Source organism: Hippocampus guttulatus, chromosome 8 (assembly GCF_054856545.1).
Source record: "Hippocampus guttulatus isolate MCC_2025c chromosome 8, RoL_Hgut_1.0, whole genome shotgun sequence".
NCBI classification, from domain to species: Eukaryota; Metazoa; Chordata; class Actinopteri; order Syngnathiformes; family Syngnathidae; genus Hippocampus; species Hippocampus guttulatus.
Genome location: NC_141268.1, coordinates 13,053,599 through 13,068,323, shown reverse-complemented (window position 1 = coordinate 13,068,323; position 14,725 = coordinate 13,053,599). Strand labels below are relative to the sequence as shown.

The window sequence follows — 14,725 nt, the reverse complement described above, 5'->3', positions numbered from 1 at the left end:
CGGACCATGTTATGGCACCCTTCTGTTTGGGTACACTGTAGTAATGAGAATGTTTAAAAAGAAAATCTCACACTGAAAAATATGAAGATGGACAACGAAGGCAGTTTGCATAAAATGGTGAGCAGGTGAAAGCGGTGACGCAGTCGTATGGTTAAGGTCATGCAGCCATCCCAGCTTTCCAAGAGTGGATATCATCAACTCCATGGGCATCCCGCTTGTCACAGTGATCTTTGGGCACATTGACATATGTGCCAAAGTGGCCGCCGCGGGCATTCGAATCCGCGACGAGACAGACATTTATCGGACATGCTCACCGGTCGCCGCCACCAACACTGGCATAACGGTCCCTACTAATTCCGATGGATGGCAAAAAGCAGGAGTCAGCTGTGAAGATGTGCAGTGTACATACATAACAGGGACCGTAAACACACATTTTTCTAATTCTCACGATTTGCATCTCAATCCACACAACACAACAGACAAAAACAACACGAAAAGCACTTACATAACATCAAGGTTACAGGCACCAGCAGTCCTACAATCCACCTGCAAGCGCACCAGCACATGCGGCTTGCGCGGTGTCGGACTAACCACCGCAGCAATGTGCTATGTGTGTGTGTCAATGTATGTTTGTGTGCGTGTGTGCGAGAATGTGAATGTAGGTGTGTGACTGTGTTTGTGAGTGTATGCGTGTATGTGTGTGTGCATGTGTGTGTGTAAGTGTGTGAGGAGACTGAGGCTGTGAGCAGCTCTCTCTCTCTCTCACTCACTCTGCTGCTGCCTCAGCTGGGGCCATCTCACTGCGCAGCCTGTACCATGCCGGCAGGCAGCGGGGGGTGCTGTGTGTCTTTGCGAGCATCTGTGTGCGTGTGTGTGTGCGTGCGTGTGTGCGACAAGGCATCCCCCCCCCCCCCATTTGTGAAGTGTTGTGACATGTAAAAAATGGCATTCAAAAAAATTGTACCTGATGATGGATGAGAGGAGATGTTGGAAAGGCAAAAGGGGCAAAGAGAAAGAAGTCAGCGAACTAGTGATGGCGCTAATGGGGGCACAGTCCCTTTCAGTCCACCCCCCTCCCCCCCACCCCCACAAGGTTAAGCCACACTGATGTACCACCGGCGGCAGGACTGGTTAGCATGTTGCCCTCACAGTGCAGAAGTGCAGGGTTCGATTCCGGTTGTTCGTCTATATGAGCCCTGCGATTGGCTGGCAACCATTTCAGGTTGTACGCCACCTACTGCTCGAAGACAGCTGAGATAGGCTCCAGCACTCTCGCGACCCTCGTGAAGATAAGCAGATTCAAAAATGGATGGATAGATGGATAATGTACCACCAACTTATGACACTCATTGCATTATTATAATTCCAAAGTTGTTCAGGTCAAGTGCCCAAAAGTGATGGAAAGTCATTTTCTGTATGGAAAAGTCACCCTCACACAAAGACATGTTCAGAATTCCGATAAAGCAGGAACCATTTAGAAAAAAACATCCTGCTTTGCTCTACGCTGTTGGAATTGGGGAATGCTTGGTGATTACTGTTTTGGGCACCGCAGCTCCCCGCGAGCTCCGGCTGGCAAATTCATGTGGCTAAACACGATGCAGGGCCGCAAGTTCAATTCGCGTCCGGTGTCACCACAACAAAAGTCCCTGAACACCGCCTCCATGGCAGTGGATAATAAGCTTCATTTCTGACTCGTAGCTCTATCATGAAACGACAACAGGGATAAAGACAGCGAAAGCATGTCAATTGTTCAGCTGTCATGACAGAGATTTAGATGTGAAACATCAAAATAAGTGATTGGCTGAAAAGGTACACTTGTCACATAAGTCTGACTGGAACCGTGTTATAGCAGTGAGTAAGCAACTTAGAATAGCGAAGTAATAAGTGTCTGGAGAGAAAATAATACACAATAATGTTCCCCAGCTACGTAGGACAAGAAATGAATTTGTAATAAGCTAGCAATGACACAGTACAAAAGGAGCAGTAAAGAAGATAGCTATTAGCGGACGTGCATGGTTGCGTTGGCTAGCATTAGCAGTTACTCCGCTACCATTAGTGCCACTGTACACTGCTGTGCCTCATTAATAAATGAGATAAAGAGTTACTCATGCCGATAAATTGACGGGATACATGCAAACTAAACTGAAACAGTTGAACCAAATTGTTTAAATGGTTTTTAAAAGCTGTCCCACCCCCTCGTGTGTGTGTGCGGGTGAGTGGCAATTCGCCCAGGGGCAAGCAAGGTGACTGAGAGGAGAGGGAATGAATAAGTGTGACTAACTGACAATGACAAATGTAAACAAACACACATTTATGGCCATTTATCGAGTCCGAAAAAAAAAATGGTGGCCATTTTATTCATTAAATGATGTCGACATAGTAATTATTGTGACAGACCTAAGCAGAGCGATAGGGTACGCTAGCATTAGCATGTCTGGTGTACTTGTATCATTTCTAGCCGTCTGTTCTCCGCTACAGCCGATCCGAGTCTGGTCTATGGCAGCCATATGGTATGGCGTAAAATAAATACTTATCTGATATTACCTGGTGTCAATCAAAATTGAGGGTGATTTTTTTGACGCAGCTCAAGATGTGCAGTACCACAAGGTACAGCATAAGTGATGCCCTACCTCCATTTCAGTAAGTGTCATAAAATTGCAACTCAGAGAGGCAATCGTTCATTCCGTCGGAGAATCTCCAAGGGAGATTCGAGTGGAGTGTTAGTTTTACAGAACAGCTGTTAAGACTATTTAACTTGGACATGGTAGAAAAAGAGAGGACGACCGACAGAGTGAGAGCAAGGGAGAGAGAGAGAGAGAGAGAGAGAGAGAGAGAGAAGGAGAGCAGCGATGGGGATCGGACACAGGCTTTGAATATCAATGCAGCACAGTCTGAAAGATTCCAGAACTGCAGTGCACCAAAAAGCTGCGAGGAAGAGCAGGAGAGGACACACAGCCACATGCTGCAGGTACCACCAGGTGCCGGCGGTCCGGGCATCTGCAGTCCATGACACAGGACAAACTCCTTGCTGGCCACCTCATTAGGAACACCTTCATCAAATCCATTATAAGAGCCGCACAAAAAATTCGGAGAAAATTAGACGATGTATTTACTCTCATCTTTTGTATCCTAAGGTGTCTATTTTCTGTTCAAAGTGGGCTGAGCAAACATAAGTGTCTTTTTTTTTTTTAAGGATGCAGCGATTTGTTTCTTTTGCAACGATCTCATAGATTAAAGCCACAGTGATGAATTTCGTCCGTGCGCCTAAAAAAAATACCAAGTTGTCCGGTATGACCAATTTTCAAAGTTTCCGTGACTCGGAAACCCCCCGTTGGGTTCAACGACAACACACATTAGGCACATTGTGGCCTGAACCAATCAGAAAAAGCGAAGGGTGCATCCACTCTCTGATTGGCCGTGGTCCAGATATACGCGTGCACGGATTTGGAGCTGCGTGTGCTGCAGTCAGATAAGGCTAAAACAAAAACTTTCCTCAAGAGGAGTGAGGAGACTGACAGGGGAGCGAGGCGGGAGAAGCTACAAAGGTTGGGGGCAAACAGAGCAATCGGTTTTCAAGACGTCTATTAAAAACTACAACATTGTTACTCTTCATAACTTTGCAGATGCAAAGACTATAGTGATCGGTCCATAGAAAATGTCAATTATTGTAGTCAGTATTTAAGACAATTCAACCGCGGATTTTAAAATAAAGGGTCACTTTCGAGGAGAATTAAAGCACTTGCTGTGGAAAATCCAATTTAAGGCCACTCCAATCAAATTAAGAGCTCACCTTCACCGAACAGGGAGCATCAATTTCAATATCATAACATTGTCAGAAAGCAATAGTTAATTGTGACTAATTATCGTCATTATTACATTTCAAAGCTCTGATCGTGCAATTTAGACATAAAATGTGTTGTTTCATTCAATGGCCAGTTGTGGAAGTTAAAACTTGACACTGTGTGATAAAGTGAAAATAGCTCCTGGTGGGTTGTGTTTACCTTGGGGATAAATCTCAAACACTGATCACTATGAGCTACTGGCCAATAACCATTAGCGTTATTAATTGCACAAAACCCAAACCATTTCCTAAGTGCTGGAGTAAAATAAAACTGCTTGTGTGTGTGTGTGTGACGCTAATGAGATGGCTCCCAGAGGTAGAACGTTCCACTCACTCAAAGTATGAGTTGATTCATATGTTCCTCACACTAAGGGCGGTGAGGCGGGTCATGAAGAACTTCCCGTGCCAAGGACAGCCCAGTGGCATGAGTTAAATGGAAACACACACTTCGTAGACTCCCGAACGCACGTAAGATGTTTGCAGTTTGCTTCCGTCACAGGAAAGGCAATCAAATGGAGTGTGCACTGAAGTTAAGAACATACAGTGGAAATGCCCACAGGTGGTACAGTAAACTGCATTCCAAAAAGTGACAAATATATCATATCGGACTTTGTTAGATTCTCCAATATTTTCTTTTGTATTCAAGGGGATTAGTCAATCAAGTATGATGTCAAATGAACTCCAACAATTACATGTTTTGTATATTGTTTTTTTTCTTCCATAAAGTAATTTCTCCTCCTGGTTACATCTAACTTTAATCACCTGTTTTTGTTGTTTTTTAAAACAATCTCCTGGCCTTGATTTTTTGTTTGTTTTACTTTTTCTTTTTTGGGGGGTCAGGGGGAACCCCGTAAATTCAATAATAAATTCCACATTAATAAAGTAAAGATACAAATTAAAGGCTAATGTAACACACGGTATTTAAAAATATATATACAATGTAACAAAAAAAGAAATGAAATCAAATTAAAGAAAAAAATGAAACAATTTTAAATGATAAGAAAACCCCCCAATAAAAAACAGGAATTAAAAAGTAATAAAAATACAATATGGTATCAATACTGTAACTAAAAATTGATAAAACAAATCTTTTAATAATCAAATTGGAAAATGAAATTGAAAAACTAATTTTAAAATAAAAGCTTTTAAATAATCAAAATCAAATAGATTAAACTCTTTCAGGGATAGCGGTTATTAGAGTGGGCAGCTTTTCACATGTGGTTTTCTCTAATATAAAGCAATCTCGATGTCTCAGTTGTGCATCAACTACTACAATGGACCCTTATGTGTATTGCCATCCACTGCCATTATTTTTTTCACCCCTAAAGACTGATAAAAAGACTTTAGAAAAAAATTGTGATGTAGGTCATTATTATTTTTGCATGAAATGGTTATGAAATTGCACGAGCTCAAATGGAGAGAAACCTTTGTGATTCATTTTCATTCTTTACATCTCTTAGAAAATACTTCGACGGCCAAACAATTCTCAGAGAATATATTGCTAACCGAATATCAACTCCTTGTGTTCAGAGAAACCCAGTCCCCCAAGAAATTGCTCGCTCAGAATCCTCAATGACTCATCATTTGCAAAGGACACCAAGGAAAGGAAAACTTGAAGAGTTACTTTAAAGGCAATATTGGCTGAGGGGATTGTCTGTTTTTCCTGAGGAGAGGATCTGTTAAGCAAATGGAAAGAGAATACATTCACGGGATGAGATGGGGTGGGGTTACTTAATGAGACATGCAAAGCAAGCAGCGTGTGCTCAAACGCAAGTTAGAACGCCGCAGCATCTAAAGCGCACAAAACTCAACTTTCAAGCCGAGACAAATTATCTTTTGGACTGGTTGTACAGAAACGGTGAACTATATTGAGCGATTCGATAAACAGCGCCTGGCTCACTGCGGTACCACTCTCATAACCCTGCACAGGCCAATCAGTGTAAATGACTAAATGGCAGGAATGAACAATGATGTACATTATTCCCAGAGGCATCTTAAAATTTGATTAGCGCCATGTCAGCAGCTGTGGGACATCTTAAAGGTTTGCAACGATCAGCAATAGCCTCTTTCTATAGGTTTGCCTCAAAGGGAAGTAAAGTTACACCTCAAACTAAAATGCAGGGGGGAAAAAACACATAAATAAAAGTACTACAATTAAAATACAATACAGCTGAGTGTGATTGTGAGCGCAAATGTTTGTTCATGAATGGGTGCTCGGCGATTGGCTGGCAACCAGTTCAGGATGTACCACGCCTACTGCCCAAAGCCAGCTGGGACAGACTCCGGCACACCCGCGACCCTCATGAGGATAAACAGATTAGAAAATGGATGAATGGACAATCAAAATCCATCCATCAATTCCCTATCCTCTTGGCTCAGCCACCAGGCATTCGTCATTGAGCTCCATATATGCCAGTGTTTCTCAAATAGTGAGGCCCCTGGGGGGGGCGCGAGGCTCCATCAGGGGGGGCACGTTTGACCTTGGGGAACATGCTTTTTTATTTTTTTTACTGTCCTAAAATAACTTGCAGTTGCACCTCCACTATGTTAGGGGGCAGTGGCGCTCTCATTGGCAGAGTTTGCGCAGGGAGCATTCTCAGGAAGGAAATATGACGAGGCGTATGTAGAGCTTGGCTTCATATGTGCCTGCGGTGGCAGACGAGGGAAGATTGATGTGCTTACTTTGTCTAAAAATTTTGGTAGCGGACAGCATGAAGCCAAATAAATTAAGGCGTCACTGAAAGACATTATACCCCAATCACGCTGATAAGCTGCTTGAGGTTTTTTTTCAGCGAAAACGTGCCGAATATTGCCAACAATCATGCCGCTTTGTGACTGCTACTTCAGTAAACTAACAATACAGGTCCCCGCTACACATTGAGCAGGAGCCGAGAGTTGCTGTGTCCTGCTTCAAACCTCGCTTTGAAAAGCTGTGCATTGCAAAATGTGCTCATTGTAGCAATGTTTTCCTCTTCCCTGGGGCGGGGGGCATGACAGAAAATAATTAAGAACCACTGATATATGCAGGGCTGGCTCTGGAGAGGAGCCTCGGTGAATTGCGTATTGGGGGTTAAGGTTTACATTAAAAAGCCCAAAAACGTGTTCAGACAAGAGACCGCATTTAAAGGTGTGAGTCAATTTTTTTTTTCCTGATGGGATATTTCGGTGACAACTTCAGTGTGCATACCAAGCTTATTTTTGTCAACTACTAAAAACATATCATTAACGACAAGTTTGTGAGATAAACACAAGCTTTTAAAAGAACAAAAAGTAACTAAAATGACAAATTCTAATTATAACATCTTTTGTCAATTAATATCACGCATGAGATTTTGGAGTTCATTTGAACTGTTTTTCTATTGGTATTGCTCTACATCTGAACAGAAGAAAGAAGGTCACACCGTTGTTTGAGAATTATAGCTTATTTTACTATACAATACTTTGATTTTTTTTCATCTCGCATTCGATGAATAATCCACATATTAAAAAAAACTAATAAAAACGAAACTTCAAATCAAATCAAACTTTTTCGAAAAAATACAAAGTAACATATTTGCACTCAATCCTAATTAATACCTACTGAATAAAAAAAAAAGTCAAAACAAAATCAAAAGTAACTGTAATGAAAAATCTCCAACTATTATAAGCCAGGTGCATACGACAGCAAAGCCAATAACATTTTGCACCGCTGGATTTACCTTCCAGCTCACGGCCTTTTACCAATTTGAATGAGCAATTTTCTGACTTTGTGTCAACATTGATTTGGTTCCCACACTTGTGTCTCCACTGCGGCTTCACCGTAAAGAGTTCCGCATTTTGGAGTGAGCGGCAGTCCAAGTAGCACGCCATTAGGCAGCAACAATTGCCCCCCGAAAAAGCAGCCACACGTTCACCCCTGAAATGTCATCTCCATTACTTGTGGCGCAAACAACGTGACATTTATACACCAAGTCGCTGCCATCTCTGTGGCACAACCACCGCGGGGCCTCGAGGTATCAAGTCGCTTCGATTCGCAACGCGGTCACAATCATAACTACGAAGTCATGTCAAGGTACATCGTAAAAAAGGTTCATGCTGACATTTCATCGATGCAGCAACCAGTCACCAAACCGCTGAATGACAAATCTGACTTTCTCATGTGAATTTAGGAAGATTTGACTGCAAAATGAACACGTTGATTCATACAAGTTATAGAAACGGATACCTCACATTAAGTGATTTCTCAGAAACCATGAGGAAAGGATGTGTTATTTAATGATATATGTATTGAATATCATGACAGAGTGACGTGAAATTCGAATGAAAATTAAAACGGCAAGCCTCAATTTTGAGAGGGGTCATCTCTTGTGCGCAACTGTTCATTTTCTTGCTCTCAAAAACGTTCCTGTTGCTATGCAACTGATCCGCCTGGCACTGAGAAATGTTAGCTCACACAGGCTACATCGAACAACGCACACACACACACGCACACACACGCAGTAAGCAGTAAAGAATGTAGGCTAATTCTGTACTTGTTCAAAGAGATTGGACTATTAAAAGTTCAACAACAAACTGTGCCTAACCCGAGCTCATATCTTTGCAGCACTTTTCACAGTGTTGCATAAAAGTGCCTCAGCAGTTCAATGTGTTCCTGCTCCATCAAGACCAGACTTAAATCCATCCGATTTGCATCCATTCTGTTCAATGTCAAAAGCTGTGGCTTTAAAACTAAGCACAAGACGAAGAGAAACACGGGGTCCTAATCCTGAGTGACACTTTTGGGGAAATAATAAGAGAGGTCGACTTAAGCAAGAACATTTATCGCGTTGTCATCATCCATTTTTATTCAAATAAGACCCATTCAGAAGGGGACACGGCCGGATTAAAGACAGAAGCGGCAGCATTTAATGGTCCAATTGGAAAACCTTACAATCATTTCTAACTTGACATTACGTTCACTTTAGTCCTTCTTGTGCGTTGCCACTGTTAACTCTCCAGGCACAAAGTGCGACCTTGAATACTGTTCAGACAAACTACTGGTGCACTTAATGGGAGCTGTAGACCAGGCAATGGCATTAGGCTTTGCCCATAACCCAAACCGAAAAGGGAGGCATTTAGGAAAGCAGTCAAGCACAATGGACGGAGATGAAGGAACATCACTAAGTATCTTTTTTCCCCCCCCCCCCCCCCGTTTTTTTAAAGCTATTTAAATATACCGGTATGTTTTGTTTTGTTTGAAAACAATTTTTTTTGGGGGGGGGGGGGGAAAGATTAAATAACAGATAAAATAAAGTTCATGAAAGCAGGCAACGACACAGGGCTGGTTAAATAAATAAATAGATTAATAAATACTGAAGTAAAAACTTTACCTTTCAGCACGTCCCTTTGTGCACTTTTAAAAAAATGTATTTTGAAAGAAAATCCCACAAAAGCGAACTAACACAGTATGTAAGTGTGTGTGCGTGTGTGTATAGACAGACACATAGATTTACTTTGTGATTTTTTTTAATCTTGCATGGCAAATACCCCATATTAAAAAACTAAAACAAATACTACAACTAATAACGAATCTAAAATGAAGCATTCTCAAAAAAACAAAAAACAAAACAAATCTAACAAACTTGCTCTACAACCTCATTAAAAGTAATTGAAATTATAAACAAATGTCAAAACGAAATAAAAAATGTCATGAAATATCCTAAACTATTATAACCCTGGCGCATTAGGTCTTTATCAGTTTTATTTTTCTAAGAGCCCCGGTATACCTCCAAACACAAGCTGTGACACTTAAGCTAATAAATTTGGCTTCTTTCATCGGTACATTTTTTTTAAAATACTACTCGAGTGCACTAATTAGGGCCCAAAGGATTAATCAGCTCCTTGATTTAATCAACAGATTTAAAGTCAAGAGATTTGTTTTGCCATTTTTTATGCATTAACACATTGCAACATAAACTAAAGCTAAAGACATTTAAACACCACTTCTCTGTTGTTCTGTTGGAAAAAAAATAGCAAAATGATAGAGCATTGTAAAACAGTCGAATATTCTAACTGTAATTTATAACTTTATAGTTAGCATATAGTAAGCATTAAGGGACCAAAAAAAACCTCTTAATTTCTTCATTATACAGTATAGATTTTTTTATTATTAATCTGCAGTCTGATTAATATCGGTCTCAATAAAACCATATTGGTCATCCCCGAACACTGACTTTTTTCCTTGAAATTAATCATTTGACACATTAGCAATAGCATGCAAAAAACAAACAAACAACAAAGATGAATAAAATAAAGTTGGATCAAATAAAATTCGAATGGCTCCAAGCTTCTTCAAAGCCGTGAATGAAAGTTGGATCAAAAAAAAAAAAACAACGCAAAATAAACAACTATTGCTGCCCCATTTGCTTCTTGTTTGCTCCATCCTTTCTGATGTGAACATTTGCAGATACCAACAAGCAGCTGACGGGAAAAACAACTTGCTTGCTACTGCAGAGCTTTAGCACATGCATCTCTCTCTCTCTCTCTCTTTATCTCTCTCTCTCTCTCTCTCTTTATCTCTCTCTCTCTTTATCTCTCTCTCTCTCTCTCTCTCTCTCTCTCCCCCCCCTTCCCCCCTCTCTCAAGGTCACACCAAGGGCATCGGCTCCCTTGGAACAGCACAGCTCATCATTGTAGAAGAAGAGGAGGAGGAAGAAAAGAAAGATGGGCATGAGGATAAAATAACGATTTCTCATGGTGATGATCACACATGAAAGGCAGACAGGAGGCTCGGGTAAAAAAAAAAAAAGCCTCAGTAGGAACAAACAACACACACACGAATGGGAATTAAGAAAAGGAAGGACCCTGAGATAGGGGAGTTGTTTGAAAGAGGAGGAACAGAGATGTTAATGTGCCCGCTGGTATATATAATGATGATTATAGTAGAGTGATGATGATGACGATGAAGAGGAGGAGGAGGATGCACTGCAGCAAAGTGAGGGAGGTGACAAGGTGGGTTGAATATATGTGAGCGGAGTGAAGATTGCGAGAGGATGCAGATGAAGCCAAGACGCGGGGAGAGTAAGCGCAAAGCAACTTATGATCTAGAATTGGAGAAAGCTCATGTTGACCCCAGCGAGAATCCTTAACAAGTTTCAGTGGGCTTGGCAAGAATCCAAGTACTCATTACGATCGTCTCAAGTGCTAACGTGCCAATAAGCCCACTGATGCATAAAAATACAACAACAACAACAAAACATAAGCAACAGCTAAGGTCTGGACTCATGAATGCTTTAGTTCAAGGGGAGTTAAAATGCAGACAGAAAGTCATGACAACATATGAGGTAATCATGGACATGATGGTTAAAAAAAATGGCTCACACCACTGGTGTAGTAACGTTTTAGGTTTGTTTTTACCACTTTTTTTTTTCTCTACGATGTATACCTTGAAGCAATGCACGGTGTTACCTCATAAATCATTAGCACACACCTTTCCGCCAGTTTAAAATTACAAATGATAATAAATTAGCTTTACTCCAACCCCTGGCTAACAGCTACATGCTTAGCCAACCAACCAACAAATGGCACCACGGAGGACCCCCGAAAACGTCCCGAATTCACATTGCGGTGTTAAAAGTTCAAAACTTACAGAATTCCGCTCCTTCTTTTGCTTCCTTTGTCTCACACTGACTCAACGATATGGATGCGATCTAAATATGGACTCTTCGGCCTGCTGCTTCCGTCGTATTTCGCTCAGAGACCCTTAACTCATTCACTCCCAAAGACGTTTTTAAACGTCTTTTCAGACTTGGTCCAGAATTGGCTGGTACTGAATGAGTTAATACCTCGCAGCAACAGATCTGCACAAATATTGACACATCTTGGTGCGCAGAATAGCTCAACAGTTCACTCATATATGTACTCCTATAAAGTAGTAATACATTTATTTGCTTTTCAGCTTCAACCTACAGACAGCAGTGAATGTGGCAATATGTTCATATTTTAGCAAGAAGAGAATAGTACCAATACCAATCTTATCCATCTTTCTTTTCTCTTTTCGCTCTCTGGTTTCACTTTTATTTGAGAATACAAAACACATTTTTGATATGCCCAAATATCAATCAATTGTCAAAAATATAAATTTCTCTAACATTAGAGCCAATTCTAAGAAATGATTTGGGGTCATTTTTGGACTCGCCAGCCAAGAATGACTCAGAAATAATTGAAATATCTAGAAAAATAAAATAAAATCAAAATTATTGGCCAGTGGAATTAAGTATACCAGCAAACCAGGGGACCGTAGTATCAAGAAAAAAAATGTTTTGTAAGAATGAGTATGGGGTGCATATTATACACGGGTGCGTGTTATACAGTACATGGGACTTGAAATGGTAGATACGCTTCACAACAAAAATATGCGGTGTGGCAGGGAACAGGAACAGAAACATTGAATACTGTATGTAGACATGGGGATGTGGACGGCAGCAGGAATACAGTAGTAATCAGTGTTTTTTTATGTAGAAGTAGCTAAATAAGTTATGTTGTCAGGTCTTGGAAGAACACCTGACGGCAACAAAACCTGGCTGGATATCTCGTATTTAACATCACCAAAATACTGTTGGTGACTTGGGGTTGCTCTTTGACAATGACGCTAATAAAGCATGAGAGGTTGTCTTGGGTGGTCCATAATTACATCTGAGGTGTGTCAGAAAACTTCCAAGATTGGTATTGCAAAAGACACATTTCAAACTTCTCCTCCAATGTGGGCCAGGTGATCAAACAGCAACGTCTACAAAGATAAACTGCATGCTCTGGTATATTTCCACAAAATCAGGACTGATAAGAGGCCAATTAACTCGTTCATGCACGAATCATGATAACTTGTAACCTGACAACGTGATAGGCTGTCCACTGTAGTAACCGCTGTCCCTGAAAGGCTTAAAATCACTTCAAAACACAACTAATATTTGCCTTGGATGAACTTGAAGGTTTCACCCGAAGGCCCAAGACTTAAAAAGAGAGTTGACTCGAAGCTGTCGCTAAGAAACAGACACGCTAACACCTCGCCTTCATGCTCCCATTACTTTTTCTCCATGTTAATTTAAATTTTCTTTAAAAATGGTCAACTTCTTTTTCCACTAAACGTGGCAACTTTCATGTAGCTAAATTAAAGGTCCATACGAATGTGCCAGCTATGCCTTTGAATGGCAGCGCCACTGGGTTGTTAGCATTTTAGCCGTGCTGGAGTGCATAGCACAAAGCGCGTTAGCTGCAGGCTAAGTGTGAAAAGAAAGTCACAAAAGAGAACGTCTACACTCTGGTCTGTTTGTTCTCATGAGAGACTGAAAGAGTTCAAACACTTTCATGACAGTTTGACCCCTCGGGATTGTTGTCCAAGTCAAGAATTAAGTGATGTTTTGAATGTATGTGTGACTACACACCATAGGCTAAGCGCTAAGATATCACATTGAAGAACACACAGTTGTGGCTTGAAAACAAGCGCAAAGTTTGAAAGTAGGTATTCCTTTTTCCACAGTTGTGGAAATTCAATTCAATCCACATAATTTAATGCTTTCTAATGCAAGCTTTAAAAATCATTTCATGATTAAAGCGCTATTAGTACTACAATCTGAGCCACCTTTGAATTGTGGTCAATTACTTCAAGTTTTACCAGCACTACAAATACCATATCCATCCATTTTCAAATCCACTTACCCTGCCGAGGGTCGCGGGCGTGCTGGAACCTATCCCAGCTGTCGTCCGGCAATAGGCGGGTTACACTCTGAATTGGTTATATTGTATTTGAGTGTATTTTTTTGTAACAAACACAAAATATAACATTACAAACATAATGGTGCAATAGATTGCACTATGTTCCACTGAGAGCTTTTCCTTACTTTGTCAAACTATCTGTGCAGTATACCTAATGATGTGCCCAATGTCCACCAGCCTATTCAAACCGTGCTATTGTTACACATCTGTTGTTATAAGCAGCAGCTAATGAACAAGGAATGAACCTTGTCAACTTGCATGCATACTATTGGGGGGTCATTCTGCAAGCCAGGCAGCAGAGAGAAAGTCCACCTGGAGCGGACGCCTGTCAGGAGTAGCATTCGTTTTGGCTCTTCACTGTGCTCGGGCTAACGGGCCCATGGCGCAGTGCAACGAGTGCATGGGGGTCGTTGATTGTATCTTTAATGGCCGCTGTGTGGACGCAGCATTAGCATGGTCAAGTTATTTGCTCTCAGGGGCAATTTCCACTCAGTGAACAGCATTTTTCCGTTCACTCCTTCAAACGCACGTTAAGAAAATGGCAAGTCTCTTATTCGTTACTAATAAAAGGAGCGAGTGCTGATTTCACTTAAGCGTACTTATTGCTTAACATCACCCTTCGAGCATATACAGCACCCAGACACACTTTTAAGATGTTAAATGCTTGGATTTTCCAAATTTTAAATCCAATTATTTTATGAGTATGAAACTTCATGTCAGGACACACACACAAAAAACAAAAACAAACAAACAAAAAAAAAACATGGCGCCCGTGTTGGAAAGCAAACTAAGTCGACCTTTTTGGTTGATGTATTGTACTTTTTGAAATCCTTCCCAGGAAGTGCTTTCCAAAAAATGTTGAAAATCCAGCCTCCGGAGCTGTTTTAATTTACGGCAGCTGCTGTATTTGAAATTGGGTGGGCGTGTCTAGAATAAATAAGTATACAACAAAAGAGTCTCAAGAATCCGTGCTCTAAAAGACACAGACATAGGAAGAAATTTTGACACATTTCCGGTGGTTCTTCAAAGAAAATTCTTTCCAAGAGATGTCCAACTGCTACCAAATTTAACCCTTATATACAATACGTAAGAACTGTTTTCATGGTAATTTGAAGCTTTTAAGTTTGGACCACAGTATGCGGATGGAACTTGATG

General features: G+C 40.9%; 1 protein-coding gene across 5 annotated transcripts in view; it reads right to left on the bottom strand.

Annotated features, from left to right (window-relative positions):
- atp2b2 (ATPase plasma membrane Ca2+ transporting 2) overlaps positions 1 to 14,725 on the bottom strand; it is a 101,758-nt gene that overhangs the window by 83,907 nt on the left and 3,126 nt on the right. For 4 of the 5 annotated variants that reach the window (XM_086116807.1, XM_086116803.1, XM_086116806.1 and 1 more), the window contains exon 1: positions 506 to 752. The exons of the other annotated variant lie outside the window; for it this stretch is intronic. The gene's annotated coding sequence lies outside the window, so the exon portion shown is untranslated. Of the gene's footprint in view, positions 1 to 505; positions 753 to 14,725 lie in introns of those variants that run through there. 5 annotated transcript variants of the gene reach the window in all.